The 18486-nt window shown below is 40.5% G+C and overlaps 2 long non-coding RNA genes across 2 annotated transcripts in view; one reads left to right on the forward strand and one right to left on the reverse strand.

Annotated features, from left to right (window-relative positions):
* Positions 1-1029: 1029 nt before the first annotated feature.
* The window catches only part of LOC115275446, a 33997-nt gene continuing 16540 nt past the window's right edge, over positions 1030-18486 (reverse strand). Inside the window, exon 3 of the long non-coding RNA XR_003901566.1 lies at positions 1030-1211. This is a non-coding gene — a long non-coding RNA (uncharacterized LOC115275446). The remainder of the gene's footprint in view (positions 1212-18486) is intronic.
* On the forward strand, positions 6715-10433 carry LOC115275449. The gene is made up of 3 exons (XR_003901570.1): positions 6715-6783; positions 8813-8858; positions 10299-10433. It is a non-coding gene; the product is annotated as an uncharacterized LOC115275449 (long non-coding RNA).

Genomic DNA, 18486 nt, shown 5'->3' on the forward strand with positions numbered 1-18486 from the left:
TATCACTTCTCCCTGCCACTTTCTCCCTGAAGTAACAGGCTCACAGCTCTCACTGCCCCTGTTCCTGAGGTGGAGAAGGTGATGATGATCTTTGAGCCTTCTCTGACCTCAGGATGTGTCTAGTGACAAGGACAGCAGGGCGGGTCTCCTGGCTTTCCTTGTTAGTGTCCCTCTGTAGCTGATTTGCTTAAAGAAGGGAATAGCACATTGCTGGAGCTTTAGGAAATTTTATAGTTGAAGTTGTTTTTATTCTTTTCTTACTTCCACATCCTCTATAGAAGCATGTTCTTAATTTTTTTAAATGATTATTTAGTTTTGAGAGAGAGAGAGAGAGACAGAGAGAGCAGGGGAGGAGCAGACAGAGAGGGGGACACAGAATCTGAAGCAGGCTCCAGGCTCCGAGTTGTTAGCACAGAGCTTGACATGAAGTTCAAACCCACAAACCATGAGATTATGACCTGAGCTGAAGTCAGATGCTTAACCGACTGAGCCACCCAGGCACCCCACAACAATGTTCTGTAGGGATTGTCTCTGTCTCCCATTCTTCCTTATCATCTCCTCCTCCTCCTGTTTCTTCTATCCTTCCTGCTCCTTCCTGGTACCCCCTTCCTTTCCCTTCTCTCTCTCTCTTTCGTTTTTGGTCCTGTGCCCCAGTTCTAGCAGACAAGGGGGACAAGACCAATGAATACAACTGAATAAGATACAACCCTCTACCTCAAAGAGCTCACAGTCTCTTTGAGGACACAGACTGAGAGCAGTTTGTGATCACTGTTTCTTTAGCTTGGAGCCAAGGAGGTGGAATCAAGTCCCATGCCGGAGTGCAGAGCTGACTTCCCAGCCCAGGAGAGGTGGCATTAAAGCAATGCCTCACATGGTACCCAGATGCCTCCCTTTGTACCCTGTGAGCCAGTTAAGGGGAAACTATCTCCCTATAAAAACAGAGAGCCTTAATGCCTGGCAGACCCTGGATGTAAATTTCAAACAATCTGATTTAAGTAAAACTTATTTAAAGTGAAAGTTGTGGTCACACTGAAGATACAAACCTTCTTTGTTTTTTGCCTTAGAAAAGTTTATGTGGAATTCCTTTCTTTCCCATTCTTGATGCCCATTGAGTATAGGTATCCTTTTGGCTGACTCAGAACATTCATGAAGAAAATCAGAACCAGGGCCTCGTCTCTCCTTCTGAAAACAGCTTCTCCTTTCAAATAAACCTGCGGGTAAAATGTTTACAAGTGTGATATTTCACACATGAAGAAAAGGACCATGTTAATGGCAAGAAAAGAGGTACCTGTCAGCTCATTCAAGTGACAGCCCTCATACTTCTGTGATCGGTGGATATGAAATCCATGAACTCAGAAAAGGGAAGGATTGAGTATGATGCAGGGTTCTAAGAAAAATTATAGCAAGAAAGAGCTTAGATCGAGTCTCCAACTGAGTCCCAATGTTTATGGAAGACATTTATGCATACATCGCCATTTTGAATCCAAAGGTATTCTTTCTTTCCCAGCTGTCTAGAGAAAATAAATTAATGTCCAATTAGCATCTACTGTGTTTTGCAGGAAGGGGGGTGGAGAGAGGGAGAGAAAGAGAGAATGTTCATTATTTACGGCACCTAGATGAGAGTCTACAGTGCAAATTCCCTTGGCAAATTTGCTGTTGAGGTTTCTCATCTTTAGGAAGGGATTTTCCTTACTAAGCATTTCCCAGGTTTTTTTTTCCAGTCTCTGTTTTCTTAATTTCCTAATTTTACAAATTGTCCGCAAGGGAACAGGGCTGAGAGGACAAAACCAACAGAGTGAGGCTGTGTGGGATTTGCTTGCCAAGACTCAAGAGGGTCTTGCTCTTACTGGAGCCTCAAGACCAACAACAGCCTTAGTAACAAAACACAAACAGGTCCCTTGATGCTCATTTGAAGGGGGAGGGTGGGGTGTGGGAGCAAATGGCTTGTCTTCTAATAGGACTGAAAGCAAAATTCAAGTGAAGTCAATTAAATCTACAAGCAAAGTAATTTTCGCAGGCCTTACCCAGCAGAGAGGAGCAGCCATAGCGAAGATCGAACAGGGGAAACCGGAAGCATTTCCAACTGGACTCATGAAACTCACAAGGGCGTTGTGGGATAGGATAGCAATGGTCTATTAAATGTAAATGTTCTGTCCATGTGCTTCTGGGGCTTTGGAAATTCCTGTCCCTATTCATTGGTGAGCTGGTTCAGAAGGCCAAGAGAGGCATTGTGGCCAAGGATGTATGGCATACTGGGAGAAAGGTGGCTATGGCTATCGGGGACATGAAACAAAAGCAGCCTCTGTTCTAGCCTCTAGGGTTGGGGGAGGCAAGAAAATATTCAGGCTTGCCAGACACGTGATGGAGCTGTGCAGTCTTGGCTGGTAAACAACAGCCATGGTTAGCTGGGAGGAGAGAACACCAGTTTGGGTCAAGTGGGCTAGCCCTCTGACCTTAGGGGCACAGATGGAAGACGACAGGAACCCAGATGCTACCAGGTCCAGCAGAGCACGCCAGTGGAACTGAGGCACAAGAAGCAGGAGCAAGGCCAGCACAGGTTTTCAAACAGAGACAGCTGAATTCTGTGCTGGGATTTGCTATGGTATGGAGCACACATTAGATGATTCATGATCATATACCGATGGCCTACATGTGCCTAGTGCCACATCAGGGGGCCATCGGGAGAGGGAGGGAGACAAGCTAAGCAACAGTTCCACATATTGTAATGAGTAACATGAAAGGGAAGTGTAGAGAATGCGAAGTGAATGTCTAGTCAGGCTGTAACAGCGGCAAAGGACTCCTTCCTACCCCATCGACACCACCCTAGTTTAGGCCACTGTCATTTCTTTCCTGGGCACCATGACAGCTCCACCCTGGTCTCTTCACATGCACTCATTCTTCTTTCCAGCACGCCTGATTTATGATATGATTGCATCCTATATTACATGTCTACCGGAAACCCTTTAATAACATCTCACTACAACATAGGTGCCATCAAGATATGATATGACCAGCGATGAGCTGCTATGTCTGCTTTATCTTTCCAAATTCATCTCATTCTACTCAAGCCATCTGAAATGACAACACACTGACATCAAGATGCCTGTAGAAAACCTTGGCAAAGGTGTAGAAAAACGCTGTATATAAGAAAAAACTCAAGGTGGGTGTAGGAGAGCAGTATACATATTCTCTCTGAAATCCACATTTTTGAATGCTCTGGGAAGGAGCAGTAGACAGAATTCTGGGATGGCCCCTCAAGATATCTGGCCCCTGCTTTATACACACTACTCCAAGTTATTCTGTCAAACACTAATTTAGGTGTTGCTGTGAAGAGATTTTGCAGATGGTATAATCGAGGTCTCATATCAACTGACTGAGAAATTATCCTATGAGCTGAGCCACACAAGCCCTTTGAAAACAGAATGTTTCCTCCAGCATCACAGAAGAGGAAGTTGGAGTTTTGAAACATAAGAAGTATTCAGTGCAACCTTGCTAGCTAAGGTGGAGGGATTCCATGCAGCAGGGAATGTGGGCAGCCAAGAGTGGCCCCTGGCTCACAGCCAGCAAGGAAACAGGAATTTCAGTCCAACAACCACGAGGAAATAAATTCTACCAACCACTGGTAAGCTTGGAAGAGGACTCAGAGCATCAAGTAAGAAGAGCAGCCCTGCTGACCCTTTGACATCAGCTCAGTGAAATCCTGAACTGAGAATCCAGTCATGCTACACCACATGTGCCCTACAGAAACTATGAGATTCTACATTTATGTCATTTCAAGCTGCTACACAGGATTACAAAACTAACAGTTGACACAAAAAGAAAATTCGGCTTTCAAAAGGCCTGGCTATGTTGGACTTCAGTGAGGATATTCCTAATAATTTACCAAAGCCTCCCTGTGAAGACTTTTTAATCCAGACAACCCCCTACAGCCTTGAGTGGGCACACATCACCTACACCCTTAGGAAAAGGGCAGGGATTATTTTGGCCCTCGGTTGCAACTTGCAGCTAAAAATCTGACTTCTTGAAATAATGGGACTTGACCCTGGAATAGAGAGAAAGAGGGATGGCAGACATTTAGATGATCTTTGTGGACAGGTAGGATTGGGTAAATGGCAAGAATGAATTGAAAGCTAACGTTGGAAGCATGCATACTTCTTACATATAGAATAAGTAAATAAATGATTAACTTCATAACTAACTAACTCCTAAGGTCACTTCCAGATCACCCATTCTTCAAGTCTGCAAAATAAATTTGAAAATACTGGCATATGCTGGGCCCAGAGTGCTTGTAGAGACTGGAGTGAGAGACAGGGGGACGTCCATGGCTATCTTTTGGCAGATAGCACACATGAAAGAGCTCCTTTCTCATTAGAAGGGAACTGGGCTAACATTGACACTTGACCTGTGGCATTGTTCTCCCAGTATACACAGTCGGAATCAAGAAAACTCCTTGCCAAATGGGAATTGCTGGCCTCCTGCCCAATCACTAGGCCCTGCTTGTTTTAGAAAAATTTATTACCATAAAAAAGAGACAAATTGTAAAACTCAGACTTCAGTGTTGAAAAATTAATTAGGCCTTTGGCTCTCTCTCCTCAGCATTTGTAGAGAATTTCTTTGTATACTTAGCTGGTTCAGTGATGGGGGTTAAATATGTGTACCCGGGAGATTAGCACTCTTATTGGAGCTATTTCAAGAGGGGAAGTGTGTTAGAACCAGGAGCCCATTTAGTATTTCTGAAGAACGAATCAGAAGTCAATGAAGTGAGCTTGGCGGTAGTCAGGAAGGGCTTCGTATTGGAGGGAGCTTTGGGACTGGGGGAGGGATGGTCCATGTGCCAGGCTGGGGAGAGATGAGGCAATCTAGTCAGTGGTATAGAAGGTATAAAGATGGCGGCATGCATGAGCATGGAGGACCCAAGAAACCAAAAACCAGATTCAGCATGCTTGGATAAAGAATCTAACTAATGGCAAGAAAAGAGGATACAAATCTGGAGAAAATAAATGGAAAGGTAGGTCTGAGACAGAGTAGTAGTATGGCCTGATGCGTTCCTCAGAGATCTGGGTTTTAACCTATAAGTACCAACACATTTTTGCCAAGGACATAGTATGATCACTCTCATTTCTGAATATTAACCCTGAGAGTGGCAGTGTGGAAAATCAGAAAATCCAGTATGATACCCTATGACTGAGCAATGTGGAAACAGGAGCTTGCCTCAGGGAGCAGGGAGCAGGGTTGTTTTTTACCTCTGCAAATCAGGACTCACCTCTAGCCTACGCTGCATTGACCAGTCATTCTTTTCCATTTTGTTGATAAAGTGATTTACTCATTCATTTATCAGCTATCAGATTTTTAATGAGCACCTGTTATAATGGGCACCATTCCAGCACCAAGTCAAGGTGGACCAAGTCCTTAGGCCCATAGAGATTCAGTCTTCAGAGAGATGAAGACAGATAACCAATCACTGAGTCAGCAAATATCAGAAAGTATAAGGGCTCTATGGAAAAATAAAATAGGCTAAGGAGATCAAACATTGTTGAGGCGATGGTAATTCTATTTTAGGTAGATTGGCCGGGGAAATTTTCCATGAGGAGATGTCATTTGAGCAAAGGCCTGCATGAGTCAAAGAGCAAGCCAAGTCAAAGTCTAAAATCAGGGACATTCAAGGAGAAGAGAGAAGATTACCCACAGCCAGAGTCAAGTGAATGAGAGGCAGAGGGGTAGAGGATGAGAATCAGGTAGGCAGCTGGTCAGGAAGGGGCTGGGGGCCAGGGCTGCTGAGTGTGGGTTACCTGGGAAGCCATTGGTGGCCCCTAAATAAGTCAGTGGTGGCATCTAATGTATACTTGGAACAAATATTACTCAAAAATTAAAGTTTTATTATTTGGGGGGCTATTGCTATTATTATCATTATTTGCTTTCACCCACTCACTCATATATCCTCGAAACATGCTCTGAATGCTTTCTCCATGCTGAGCATTGTGGTAAATACTACGGGCAATGAAACTAGTAAGATGTGACTCTGTCCATCACTGGTTTGCAGGGTTACAAGGGCATGTGTGTGTATCACATGTAGCACTGAAGTATCTTCAATTTGCTTCTGACCCAAACCCTTTACACCTTAGGTGCAGATGGTAGAATGACTTAGATATCATAGATCTTGGCATGTGCTTGTCATATATTCAAGATCCCTCACTTTCGTTATTCGGTTTTATTCCCATTCCTCACTATCATGATACGATATTCACCTATATATTTGGGTTTTATAAATTCCTTAAAAATGTGTTTTCTAGGTTTGTGGCAACTTTTGTTTTCCTCCCAAAATACACATGCCAAGTAAGGAGTAGAGAGTACAATGCATTAAATTTTGTGTGGATACCAAGAATCTATGGTTATATATCCCAGTGTAGGACTTTTTGAATATGGAGATACTGAAGTCCAGTGGTATGCTGGTAATCCGAAACTTCTGGGGAAGAAAAAGGTCCTGACTTGCAGTATTTTCTGATTCTCATGGTATAGATATTTTCATCATGACCAATTTCAAGCTGAGATTCAACAATCAGACTGCAAAAGACTCAAGTGTATAACAAGCATCTGGCCCAGGTCCAGCATACGGTTGTAGGGTCCCTTACCTCCCCTTGACGAAGGGGATTGAGAGGACATGGCTCTGCTTATGACACTAGGCCATTCCTGCTCAGTGTCATTCTTCCCAGATATCAAGAATCTTCAGCATCCTTCCATAAAGTGAGATGGGTGTTCCAGAAACCCTGAGAAGCCCATCCAGAGGTGAGTGAGAGGCTGGCCTTTTCAGGGATGGGTTAAGAATTTTTTTCCTTAGGTCAGCTGGAAGCCCTGTTGTTGGAGTCTCCCGTGTACACATGTCATAAGCCAACTGGTAAATCCTGATGCTGTGGACAAATCTTAGTCAGATTAGAGGGATGGCTTGTGGCCAATCTAAATATTACCTCAGAAATGTCTACAATCCTTATGGGACAATGTTTACTGGAGCCATATCTGAAGAGCATGGGTGGGCTGACAACAAGATACTTGGATATAGAGAGTCCATAAAAAGAGAAGCTGAATCATTTCTTGAAGGCCTAATGGTGGTTTCTTTTGAGTTATTCTTCCACGTAGGTTCTGACATCTTTTTAAAAAAATGTGTGTTTTTCCTCTTAAAGATATAAATGATAAATCATAGCTGCTGGAAAGTGGAAATAATAATAATAATACATATGGACTGAACTGTGTCCCTTCAAGATTATATGTTGACGTCTTACCCCCAATAGGATGGTATTTGAATGTGGGACATTTGGGAGGTAATTAGGGTTAGATGTGGTCATGGGGTGGACATGTGATCTGATAGGACTTAGTGTCCTTATAAGGAGAGACACCAGAGAGCTTGCTCACTCTGTCTCTACCACAGGAGAAGGTGACTATCTAGAAACAAAGAACAGAACTCGCCAGAAAACTTACTTAACCTTGCAGCCTTTGATCTTGGACTTTCCAGCCTCCAAAACTGGGAGAAAATAAATTTCTGTTGTTTAATCCACCCAACTGAAGTGTCTTATAATGTCAGCCTGCGTAGACCACTACGTCTACCAATACTACGACTACTGCTAATAATAATAAGTTAAACATCTTACACGTATACTCTCCTGTAGTCCTCACACTGACCCGTTAAGTTGGCTTTAGTATTTTCCTCATAAGTGAAGAAATAAGAGAAGTTAAGGAAGACAGGCAAGGCCATACAAGATGGCAAATGACAGCTGGGTTTGAGCCCAGACTATGTGTCCCTGGAGTGCCTGCTCTTCACTCCTATACTGTAATGCTCCCCAAAGGCTACGGCATGCCTGGTATATAGGAGGTACTCAGAATATATCTGCGGGATGTTTGGAAATGAAGGATGGATGGTCAGCCTTCCAGACAAGAAACTGAGTTTGGAACATATAGATTTTTTAAGCTCTTAATGTAGTGGAAGACCATGGTGATGAAGTCAAGGCAAAATTCTCTGCTATGAATCTCAAAAACTTTGTTCTTTCTTGGAAATCTTGGGAGAAAAGGAGTGTAGGCCTAAGGTAATTGTCCTTTTATACTGTTCCACTTGTCACGGTGCCAGCATCCACATATTTCCTCGAGGGATGAAATTACCATGGCTAATTTTCATGATTGTGTGATGATTATAGAATAAGTGCTGAGGGAAGAATCATAAAGTGGAAAGAAGTCTGCGCACCTCCCCAACGGGTTAGAGGCAGCCTTGGTGCTCTCTCTTATTTGCAGGAGACTTCCTACCTATGGGTTTTCTTCATATTCCTGCTGTGTGGACCATTTATCTCCTGATCATCATACAGTTCTTGACGGGCGGCGACCTGTGTTCTTTAGGAAGAAACACTTGTAAATGCATTGTTGTCATTTAAAATGCAGTATATCCCAGTGGCACTGAAAATAGCAGGGAAGTTTCACACTGATCAGTTAACTTGGTACAATGTATTAGTCATTTGGATTTTTAAAAAATACACATCTTTCCACTCCCAAAAACTCTCCCAGTGATTAGACAGGATTTTCTGCACAGGAAAATTTTGGACAATGTGAAAATGAGCCTTTTATTACACATAAAAATGCAATTCTCATACAGAGTTTAACTGTCCAAATCATTTATTTGTTCATGACATGTAGAGAAAGCAGGAACAGGAGAGAAAGTCAGGTCCTGGCTGCATCAGTTTAATCCAGAGGAATTATTTTTGATTAAAAAACAAAAGCTACAGCAAGAGAATTGCGGACATATAATTCATCTCTGCTTGTTCTTTTTCCATTTTAGTGGGATGCAGCCAGACCTGTGAGGAGCGTTGCCAAAGCCAGCAGAGGTACCCAGGGCTCACCCTGGGGGCTGGCTGAGTTTTGCCCTTGCTGACCACAGTTGAAGCAGATGAAAAGGACCAGCGTGTTCTGATGGAGTTCTCTGTTAGTTCCCCCTCGGGGGCTGGTAGGAGAAGGCACATCCATTTGTCCTGTTTTACAACTGTAGCGCCGTTCCCTCTTAAAAGGAAGAGATTGCCACATGCCATCTGCCACACCATTAGTCAAGCCGTGGAAAGAACTCAATAAGGGCTAAGAAGTACAATGCCCGAAGGGACACCATCAATCCCTTATTACCACAACTTCCTCATTCTTGAGTTGTTTATATTGATTTATCTTTTGCTCAGGTAGAATGACTTAGAGTAATTTTCTCAGCAAGAGAACACGGATTGCCTCTGTTCTGAGCCCACGCCTGCCTGAGAATGCTTTTCATCTGCCCTCACATAGTAATTGGGTATGGGATATTGGGGCCATTATCGTTTCCCCTCAAAAGTCTGTCGTTGGTTTATTCAGACACTTGTGTGGCGGGTATCCAACTCTGAAGGTACCAGGACTTGGGCTCTGTTTAAATCAAGCTACCTTTTATTTCCATTTCCATGTAGGATGTGTGCTTTATATTTGAATTGCCAGTGTATTACCTGAGCTTTATTCTGTCGTTAATTTTTTTTAAGTAGGATTAATGAATTAATGTAGTCAGCAACCTTTTTTTACTCAAAAATGTCTTCCAATATTCCTTTAAAAATTACTTCTGATGTGTCTTACATGCATACTTTGTTTATATTCACATCTCTCTCTCTCTCTCTCTCTCTCTCTCTCACACACACACACACACACACACACACACACACACACACACACACAGATTTTCTTATGTGTATATATACCCTATATTGCTCTAGGCTTCTTATTGTCCCTTTGCATCAAAATTTCAAAGTCCCTTTTCCCTTTTGTCTCTTCTGGTATAGGTAACTTTTTATCATAAAATCTGTTATTTACCACTTTTATCATGGGTTCTTAATGCAAAGATCAAGCAAATAATGCATCTTTTAATCTTCCCCCTTAACTATCTTTTCTGTCTTTTGATCATTTTACTTAACGTATGCTCATTTTGATTTCACAACTTATAGAACATTAAACAGAAAAAGTCTAAAATTTCTATTTTGGAGAGTTTTTATCTGATTCTTGGGGACCAGTAAGATGTGGAGGTTTCTTCTTGAGCCCATCTGGAGAGACCTTCCCTCCACCTGAAGCTTTAATTTGCCTTCACAGGGACTGGAAGAGAGACCACACCTCTGTTCTGTGTCCCTCTCTCTGGTATCGTCTCCCCTGGGCTCTTTCTTGATACTTGTACAATTTCTGAGTTTTTATATAACCAATAAAATGTCATTAGAATAGAAAAGGCATACTCCAATCATCCCTCTAAGGTTTTGTTTTGTTTTATTTTCTAGTTGGAAATATAATCTTGGATTCCCTTTAAAGATATTTACTAACAAGAAGAAGCCCTGTGTTTCAGGGTATGAACCTCAGAAATAATCTTTCAGAGAAGAGATGTTTTCTATAATAAAACACTAAGTAGCAAGCCATTCAAGACTCTGAGTGTGTCTACTTGGCATTACAGGCATAAGCCTGCCTCATTAAAAAACAAAACGAAACAAAACAACAACAACAAAAACCAAAACCCTTCTACTGAGCTCCACCCCTAGTCTGGGCACCTGTGGGTGTTGGTGTAGAATCTAATGAGATGATCACACATTTGTTGATGTGTCTCAGTCTTGTCTGACGCTGAACCACATGCTGTATAAATGAATTGTGCTGCCAGCTTAGAATGTAGTTTTAATAACTGTATCACTTACAGTGGTTTTTGCCTCCTTCTTTTTATGTAGGTAATGGCTCCAAGATGCCTCTTCATTTTGTTTGAATAGTTGGGAAATTTATGCACACTGTCCTTCACCTCAAAGTTTTGATCATCCACCTCTGTTATATCTCTTGTCATGCTCCACTCAACATATGCTGAACATTAATCTCACAGTCAACAGCCTGCATTATATTTTCAAATGCATTTTTATAGCCATCAGGACCCCTTGCTTTCTGAGTACCTACATTGTGCAATGCTCGAGAATTTAGATCTGACATCCAACCAAGAAAGCGTTCAGTAAATCATGCTTAGGGAGAAGTTAGGAATCACCATGTTTTCTGTTTCTGGAAAACCAGGTATTATTTGGTCAGAGATTTTTAAATTGACCTAAGCTTCTTTCTATAATTTTTAAAGACTCTGTTACAAGGAGAACATACACATGCCTACTTAGCTCTCGGAAGCGTAGGGTCCTAGAGAAAATTCTGCTTTCTCCCTTGGTGCAGTTCAAGGCGGGATACATTGATAGCCTGAGGGGATCTGGCTGTGACCCAAATCCACTCCTCTGACTTTAAATGCAGAGAGGACACACTCAACTTCCAATGGCCCATCCAACAATGATGAGACCATGGCTGACGGGAATTATCTCAATTTTGTCAGGAATGAGCACACATTTGCTAATGGCCTATTTCCTTCCCCCACATGCATCCCTGCAGAGGAAGAAGGCAAAAGAGAGCGGGACCCTTGGCTCAGCTTCTGCCTTTTCTCCTCTTTCCTTTCCCAAACACCCTCTCTGCTCACCCCAGGATCATTCTTGATTCTTTAATTCCCATCAGGTTTCAGGGGAAGGGGAAATACTGTTTCTTGCACTTTTTGTTGGAGAAGAAATTGATGCTATCTGCCTCCCATTGTTCTACTTACCATCCGGTTTGGACTTGACTAAGGGTGGAATGAAGGTGTGCATCCAGTTGTGTCCCTATGTCCTTTGAACAACTCTATCTTTGCAAAGAGATGCCATTTCAGAGACTGCTCCCATTACTTGGAATACTGGTAGCACACTCAGTGCACTACCCAAAGGAGAGTCACTGAGTGTATTCAAAGAACAACTAAAAAGAAAATCTCGGGAGGGAGGGTGAGAAAGTAATTCTCAATATCATGAATAAACATTCAGATGGCTATAGACATGGGGAATAGAAAATCAGCAGAACAAGAAAGAAGCTCTAGGAAACTATTCCCTACTAGTGACAATGGTTTTGCTACATCCGGTGGGTAAGGTCTCTGCACTAGAGTTGAACCATCATATTAGCACACAGTAGGTGCTCAATGCTTATCTGTGAGGGTCAACACCATATTCCTGGTACATCTGCTCTTGTAGGTAACTGGATTTAAGGAAGAAGTAAAGTGCATCTAACCTAGAGTTAAAGAGCAGTAAAACTGCAGTATTTAGATTTTGGGAAGAGGGTCTTTTAAAAATAAATTAATTTTGCTTGTAGATTAAAAAATCACCAAAGATAGCACAGAGTTCCCATACACCTCTCACTCACTCAGTTCTCCCTAAAGTTACCATCATATATTATTGTGGTGTATTTATCAAAACAGAGAAACCAACATTGGTACTTTACTGTCGCTTTATTTGGATTTCACAATTTTTTTTCTGATTACTGTCCTTTGTTTCTGTTCTTGTTTGGGGACCGACTGCAGCATACTACACTTTTTTCATCCTTGGTCTACCCTAGTCTATGACAGCTTCTTAGTCTTCCCTTGTTTTTCATGATCTTGGATATTTTGAAGGATCAAGGTATTTTGTAGAATATCTCTCAATTTGAGTTTGTCTAATTCTCCTTACGGTTATGGATTTTTGGCAAGGATCCCACAGGGGGCACATGATCTCCACATGACATGACTGGCAATTTTAACCTTCATCACTCAGTTAAGGTCACGCCAGGTGTCTCCACTACAAAAATCACTATTTTTCCCTTTTATGGGAGGAATTATATTTGTGATTTATTATAATTCCATTTTTCAAAGCTTTGTGTGAAAGTCAGGAAATGGTTTTTTATTGTGAAATGAAAGAACAGTGGTTCAGTCAGAGACAGAAAGATCTTGCTGGAATCCTGGAGAAAGTTTAACCAGTAATGGACTTGTAACAAAATAATCCAACCTTAGCAGAGCTTGAAGGAGGTTAGAGTTGGAGCTAAAAGGCTGATCCACTGAGCTCTTCTCTGAGCTTCTTCCATAGGCAGAGGGTTGGAGCACTGTCTCCTGTTGTGTGCACCTTGGGCAGCAGGGTAATCCTACTCACCTGGACTGGGTCTGTTTTGCTTTTTGCTCTTCCTGATGGTCTGAACTCATCTTCAGGCTCCTCTCCTGCACTCCAGGCCCCACTGCATCATGTCCTGGCCACTGGCAGGCCTCGTCAGTTACTACTGTGTCTCATTCCTAAGCTCAGTGAGGGATGCAAGTAGAGAGGGGGCTTATTGGATGCTGAGATTGTGGAAGGGAGAGGAGAGTATCCCTCTTTTGAGTCTGGTCTCAGAATGAGGGATCTACAGCATTTTAAGAGTGGAAATGAAAACTTCTGGTAGCAAATCTCCTGTATTTCATGATGCTCTAGAAGAATCTGTCTCCCAACCTCTCCTGAATTATTATATAAAATGTTTACTTCTGTTACTCTGATGTTAAACCACTCATCAGGAGTTGAGCATGGAGGTTTTAGGAGTTAAAACTATCCATTTTAAATAATATATTTTATCTTTAAGAAAAAGAAATCTAAGAATAGCAGGGGTCTGAGTTTCTGCTTATGCTTAGCCAGATTCTGTGAAGTTTAGACACTTTGGGGTCTGTCTGTCCAACTATGCGAGTGAGTGCTCAAGGTTTTCTTTGTATGAGGGGTAAATTTTCATCCTAGGCTTAGGGAAGGGGTGCTTAGTCTATGGAAGATTTCATAAGGAGATAAAATTAGGGAAAAAATTTCAGCAGCTAATGACTTCGCAGGTTTAAAAATCAATAATTATAAAGCAGTATAACCTTGTCATGATTTGGAGATGAAGTTGATGAAGGCACAAACACATAGCCACAGATTCAAGAGAGAAAAGAAGAGTTTTGAGGGCGGAACCAGGATATCAAATTGGACTCAGCAGATTAACAGGAGGGAGAAAGGAAACAGAGGAAAAGTAATAATTCAAAAGAAACAGAAGTGAATTTCTTTGAGTTAAAGGAAGACCCATTTGCAGTTTTCATTTTCTCACTGGGTCTCAAGAAAAAAATTATTGAAAAGAAATCTAATCCTTCAGATCTCCTAATTTCGAATCCCCATAAGTTGTTAATGTTTCCAGTTATAAATAGCTGATTATTTTTACAAAGCAGAGTAAACCTGCCTAACATCAGACTTCCCTTTAACATGGGAAACTATCCTACATACTACAGACTCTTAAAGGGAATGTCTGCAATGTCTGTATCATACGTGTGGGAAAATACCGTCATGCATTGGCAGAAAAACTGAATCGGGAAAGGTCGCTGAGAGTGTGGTCCATGTCCATTGATATCTGTGCCCTCTGAATGTCAGTACAAGAAAATCAGAGGTTTCATTCAACATATTGAAAAATACAAAAGGGAAAGAAGCAGTGATGGGTAATGACTAAATATATAGCAGGGAAAGATAGGTGAAGAGATAGATAGACTTGATATATATGTCTGTATACATATGATAGAGTGGATGACATGATGATGATTCTCCTGTGAATTTCTAGCCTAGGTAGTAAGTAAGTATTCATGGAAAAGAGGACATGAGCAGCAAGGGAAGAGCTTTTAATAGACTGCACCTCCAAAACCAAAACCCAAATCTCAGCCAAATCCAGTAGAGTGGGGAGGCGAAGGAAGGGGGTAGCAAAGAGCAGATAATTAAAATATGATAAAAAATGATAAAATTCCACCATCATGGGAGAAGTGAGGGCCAAATCATTCAACTGTTGTAAAACGCAGATCACTGGAATTATTCATCTGATGAAACATATCATACAATAATAGCTGTAGGTCTGTGTTGTCAAAAATCGTGAAAGTAAAGATGGTGAGAAGTACGAGTGTATCCAACGGAAAGGTGCCTGCATTGAGAACGGCCCCGATGGTCACAAGGTCCTTATGTTCTAACCACAACTCACCCTGATAAAGGGTAAGAACTTCAGCCCACCCCTGTTGGAGAGCTGGAGCTGGACAGAGGCCAGGCACCACTCCCTCATAGCTTGTCTCCAGATTCATCTTCGTCAGGGTTCACTGCAATTCCAAAGGTTTCATAGCAAGGTGAGAAGTGACACTGTCTAAAGCACTCCTGTCCATGGGAGCGGGGAGGGTAGATATGTGACATATCAGTGGGAGAAATACAGTCCTCACTGCAGTGATCAGAGTGGGGGACTCATTAGCAGACCTCAAAATATAATACAGCTTCTAAATTCCGAAGGGAGAATGGAGAAAATTTTAATTATTGTGTGTTATGAGACAAATACGAATATACTGAAGGGTTAGAGAAAACACTGATGTCAGCACAAAAAAATCAAGGTCATATGCATCCAGCAGGATAAAGAAGGATATCAGATAATAATAAAATGTAACAGTCAATAAAAGGGACCTACAAAGGTGTATGTATGTCCCACACATCCTTACATAACAAAAAAACATTGCAGCAAAATGTCAACCTTGGGTTAGAACTCTCAAAAAATCATAATTTGTTAAAATAAATTTGGAAAATTTCTGTGTAGCTAGTTTAGAATATAAAAATCCATGTGGGTAAAAATAGACTGAGGAATATAATCAATAAGTACAATTTAATATATTTATATAGCATGTGTTATCTTAACAAAATATAAAAAATGTCCTTTTTATGCCCTTGGAATACTGCAGGAAAAAGAACTAATACACCTAGTCACAAAAAAGCCTTAATAAGTAAATCTCCAAAGGACAGATTTTATAGGACCTGATTTCTGATACCTCCCTCCCTGTCCCTCAAAAAATGAAAATTGGTCACAAATGATGTTTACCCCTGTAATATGTACCTAGTTCATTTCTATTTAAAAAACATTTCTCATACTACAATGGATTAAAGAGGGTGGAAATGTAAATCACAAATTATTGTTACAAAATTGAACAGGGATGGGAGAAAAATACCCTTAAAATAAAACCCATAGGTCACAGCTAAAGCTAGATTTTTCTTCCCAGAGGAAAACACATAGCCTGAACTAAACTTTTAAAATTATTATTAAAACAGAGAGCCCGAAAGTAAAACAAACTTTGATTTCAACTGCATGCAGTATAAAAAGTACCAAAGGGATACTGCATTAAGTGTTTTTGAAAGTCAATGTAAAGAGTTAGGGAATGATTTGTGATGGTCAAGTGGATAAAGTGATCAGGGAAGTCCTGTCTAATAAGCTAACACTGCAAAGTAAACTCAGAAAAATAGAAGGGAAATCACGTGAAGATTCATTAGGATCCACTGATGTGAACCCAGTTAGATAGAAGGACATCTCCTCCAGGTACCAGTGGTTACTGATCTGGCGTTCACGTTGAGGTGTCCAAGAAGGCTCGTAGAGACAACTGGAAGAAACAGAGTAACTTCCTTGTGTTTCAACAGCAAAACTAGCTTCACAGTTTCTTATGATTCTGTAAATACATGTTATTGTAAAAATAAAGTGAAATAAAAATAAGTTTAGTGGGTTCTTGAACTTCTGCTGTAACAAGATAACGAACGTCAATGTTATTATCTTTTCATGAGCCTCTTTATATATGTGTAGATACGTATATATAAATACTAATTTGCTTCTTATTTTAGGTATTTTAACACGTGTTGCTTTTTTCAGTTTTTGATGTGCACCTCCTGCTTTTCTTTTCCTGTCCCCCCATCCTGTCCCAGAGAGCTAATAATGACGCTTACATATCCTACTTCCCATAACCTATTTGGTGATCACACTATCCAGTGCCTATCATTGTAGCTTTAACTGTTGATATAGATGTTAAGTATTAATATGGTTATAAATAGCAAATGTTTTGGTACTGTTTTAAAAATGACCATAGTACATAAGGCTTCTCTACATCTTGATTTTCTCCCTCACATAGGTTACAGTAATCCTTTTGAATCATTTGATCTGAATCAAAGGCATTATTTTAGGGATAACATCATATACCCTACTGTGAATGTACCATAATCTTTTCCTGAATAGTATTTACTCCCTCACCCCCATTTTTGTTAAGGTTAAACATCCTTCACTAAGTATTTATTTTCCATGTGTGGATCCTTACAGGTTGATATTTTTACTTCTATAAATTCGATTCTCAGGAGTGGGATTTTTGGGTCAACAGATAAGTATATTTTTAAATTTTAAAGATGCTTGGAAATTGCTGTCCTAAAAAAGCTGTACTCCCGATTCACACTGACACCAACCATATATGAACTCCACATAGTCTATCTCCCTAATCACAATAGACATTTGTTTCTTATCTGATGGGTACATAAAGGACCACCTTGTTAATTTTATTTGCATGGTCCTAATAGAGAGATTGAGTAGCCATGCTTTCATTCCCACTGGCCATTTGTTTGCAACCGTCATTTCATATATTTTGTCCATTTTATTTCCAGCTGATTTGTATATATTTTTATTTTCAACTCATTGTCAATTTTTAGTATATTCTAACCTTTAATCTAGCACATATGTAGAATTTATTATTTTTTATTTGCTTTGGTATTGATTTAAAAATATTTTAAAAGATCTAATATTTATACAGACAAATGTCTGCCTTTTCTTTAATGCTTTTGGGGTTTGTTTTAGTTATAAAGGTTTCTCAAACCCTTAGGTTTTAACGTATTGTCTCCTAACTTTTCATAACATTTAAAATATTTGTTTTTATCCCAACTAAAATTTTTTTAATGTAACATGAAGTGAATATCTAACTTTTTTTATGATGGAAAACCAGTTGTGCTGGCATCATTTATTATATTTCCACTGGATTGAAATACTACTTTAATTTATTAAGTGGTCATATATGCTGGGATTGTTTGGGGCACTCTATTCTGTTTCCCTGATCCTCTTGACTTATGTTAGCATCAAACTGGTTTTATTAACAGTCGCTTTATAGTATATCTCAGTATCTGGCAAGGCGATTCCTTCTTCACTTTTCCGAACCCAAAGCTGAGAGTCAGTGTTGTCCTTCATCCTGACTTTACCTCCTTCAGCTTTTCCAGGGGTTTTATGAGCCATCAATCCTTTCTGCTAAATCAGTTTTGCTTGAAACCCTGAAGTGGCCTATGTATTCTTGGCTGAACTCAGTGGATGCAATAGGAATATAGCAAGACAGCTGACCATTCATTTAATATAAAAGCTGGCATCCCTCTAATCGGCAAGAGATATTTACAATAACTAGTTTTTAAGGACTTCATTTTCAATAGCAATAAACAATAGAAGATGTCAAAGAATATATCTTTAAAAAAGCATGTGAAAGACAATTATGGCAGATTTTCTTAAATAACACCCAATGAAAACCTTGATGTATTAAAATGGACATAGACTGGAGAACACAGCCATAGACTTGAACAATGAGCTCAATTAAATAGCCTATATAGTATCTAATATACTGGTTTATTATAAAGGGTAGTGCCAAGAATACAGATAAGTAGCCTGACGAAGAAGAACACAGGGTGAGGTCCGGAAGGTTCCTGAGCACAGGAGCTTCTGTCCCAGGGAACTTGGGGTGCACCACTCTCTTGACACATGGATGTGTTCACCAACCCTGAAGTTCTCCAA

The sequence above is a fragment of the Suricata suricatta genome, chromosome 12 (genome assembly GCF_006229205.1).
Source record: "Suricata suricatta isolate VVHF042 chromosome 12, meerkat_22Aug2017_6uvM2_HiC, whole genome shotgun sequence".
NCBI lineage: Eukaryota > Metazoa > Chordata > Mammalia > Carnivora > Herpestidae > Suricata > Suricata suricatta.